Source organism: Tupaia chinensis, unplaced genomic scaffold (assembly GCF_000334495.1).
Source record: "Tupaia chinensis unplaced genomic scaffold, TupChi_1.0 Scaffold000112_1, whole genome shotgun sequence".
Taxonomy (NCBI): Eukaryota; Metazoa; Chordata; class Mammalia; order Scandentia; family Tupaiidae; genus Tupaia; species Tupaia belangeri.
Window position 1 is genome coordinate 1,828,459 of NW_006159576.1, and position 2,968 is coordinate 1,831,426.

Below are 2,968 nucleotides of genomic sequence, written 5' to 3' on the forward strand. Positions count from 1 at the left end.
TAGGTTCACAGTAGAAGGGGTGGAATATTAAGAGTGTCTCCCGTATACCCCCTGACCACACAGACCACACAGGGTCTTCCCCATTATCAACATCCCCACCAGAGTGGTACATTTGTTACAATCAGTGAACCAACACTGACAGATCATCATCACTCAAAGTCTATAGTTTACATCCGGGTTCATTCTTGGTGTTGTACATCCTATGGGTTTGGACAAATCTCTTGGTGTCGTACATCCTATGGGTTTGGACAAATATATAAAGACATGTGGTCACCATTATGGTATCATGTCAAAGAGTTTCACTGCCCTAAAACTCCTCTGGGCTCTGCCTATTCAGCCTTCCCTCCTCCTGTCCAACCCCTGGCAACCACTTGTAAATTTACTGTTTCCATAGTTTCTCCTTTTCCAGAGCATCATATAGCTGGAATCATATCACATGTAGCCTATTCATGTTGGTGTCTTTTACTGGTATTACACATTGATAAAGGTTTCCCTATATCTTACATGGCCTGATAGTTCATTTTAGTGCAAAATAATATTCTATTGCCTGGAGGTACCAGAGTTTATTTATCCATTCTTCTCCTAAAAGACATTTTGGTTGCTTCCATGTTTAGGCAATTAAGAATTAAGCTGCAGGTTTTGTGTAGGCTTTAGTTTTCACCTCCTGTGGGAGCATGACTGCTGGCTCATAAGATAAGTGCATGTTTAGTTTTATAAGAAATCACCAGGCTGTCTCCTAAGTGATTGCGTCGTTTGGCATGCCCACCTTCAGTACATGAGGACTCCCGTTGCTCTGTGTCCTTGGAAACATTTTATGTTATCTATGTTTTGCATTTGACCATTCTTGTAGGTGTATACTGGTATCTCATTATTGTTAAAATTTACAATTCCCTGCTGATGTATGACACTGAATATCTTTTCATATGCTTGTTAACCATCTGTATATATCTTCTTTGGAAATGTCTGTTCAGATCTTTTGCCCACTTTTCAAATCATGTCGTTCATTTTCTTATTGTTGAGTTTGAACAGTCCTGTATATATTTTGGATAACAAGCCTTTACTATGTGTCTTTTGCAGATCTTCTCAGTCTGCAAATTATTTTCTCATTCTCTTGAACATTCTTTATTTTATACCTGTTTACTTAAGTGGCAGCATTCAAGATGTATTCTTCTGGATCTTGCTTTTTCACTTAATATTATATGTTGAGGATCTTTTCGCTTGAGTACGTAAAGAATTTATCATTTCTTTTCAGCTGTACACTACACCATTTTGTGATTATTTTTCGATTTATTTAACTAGTCCCTTACAAAGAGACACTGAGTTCTTTCTGGTCTTTTGCTTGAACAGACAATACTTCAATGAACAACCTCCTATGGACAATATTTGTGCATGTTTATGTAGATGTGTCTACAGGAGAGAAGCTACATTTCACCATTGTGTGTCTTGAGAAATGGCTATTTATTTACTACATGTTCAGTATCATGTGGCTTGCAAGTATTTCATATCCCAAGTTTACTCTCTCTAGTCATGGAAATCTCAGCAAAAAAGAAAAAGAAATGTTTCTTTCTTACATGAGTGAGAGAGAAATGGAGAGAAAAACAATGAGAGACAGCAAAAACCTAAATGGATCTTAACACTGCGATCCATCCCCAGTCTTCACCATCCCTGGATCCCGGGCAATCACATACCTGGCATACTCAGGGAGCTCTCTGGACTTGGAAATCTTCCCGTGTGGGACTGCTTCAGAGTGTTGTATTTTGCTGCCATGGTATTGTTTGGCCCCAGAAGTCCTGGGATGGTGCCTGGGAACCAACGGGAAGACCTTCGGATGCTGTTCTGGAAATACATTGGCTTCTGGTTCGTTCTCACATCTGTGCTTTCCCACAGGCTGGACTACTGGTCTATTACTCTGGCCCTGGCTAACTCCAGTTCACCTCAGCCTAAATGCTACCTTCTCAGAGAAGACAGAGGTCTCTCCCAAGCAAGGTTGCTTCCTCTGGTCCTCATCCTCATAGCTCCCCAGACTCTACCTTCAGAGGACTTCCAACTACTTTAGTTCATATTTACTTACATAATAATCTGTCTGCTATTGTCCTATGATATAGTGATGGTACCCCTCTCATTCTAATTAATCCATTGTACCCCTGACATCCACCTCAGTGGCTTAAAAGTGGTGATTGATAAGTATCTGTAGAATAAATGAATTTCATTCTCATTAAGCAGCTGCGTCTTCTTTCAGATAAATTCTATCTTTTAGAAAAATGCTTTACATTTTAAAAGTCTTGCTTGCATGAAGTCAGGTGTGAAAAAAGCAAACACCGGGACCAGCAATTAGCATAAAGGCTATGTCGCTGGACTCCCACGTAGTCGACTGCGGTTCGAGTCCTGGACCTGGTGGCTTAAACTCACGCCAGGCGCGTGTGTATGCGTGCCCAAGATCCCGAGAGGAGAATGAAGGACAAGGGATTGTGGTGTGGCCATCCCCCTGGGGCATGATTTCTCTCTTTCTATCTCTCTGTCTCTCTCTGTCTGGCGAGCGCACACGCCCTATAGCAAAAACCTCTCAAAAAAAAAAAAAAAAAAGCAAACACCCTAATCAGTTCTGGATTAGGGTACAAAAAAGTTTAAAAGGGATGAGCCCAGCATCAGTATCTGGAGTTGACCGAGCATCTATTAATGTTTCCCATAGTTCCTTAGCCAGGCAACTGATTGAAGCGTCCTTAGGCACTGTCTGGTCAGCTCTGGTCTTCCACGTGTTTTTGATGTGAGATCCTTCTTCATTTCACATCTCAATTGCAAAAGCTGGCATTACTGTTTTAGATTCTAAGGTCATGACTACTAATCTCTGGTAACCTCTAAAGGGTTGAGGTCAGGGAGGGGAAAACACATGTTATGGCATCGTAGGCTGGTGGTAGAAAGATTAAGAGAAGTACAAATGAAATTTTGCCTCCAAATAACTATACTATTC

General features: G+C 40.9%; 1 pseudogene; it reads right to left on the reverse strand.

Moving 5' to 3' along the window:
* The window catches only part of LOC102488614 (protein SGT1 homolog), a 56,308-nt pseudogene that overhangs the window by 21,443 nt on the left and 31,897 nt on the right, over positions 1–2,968 (reverse strand).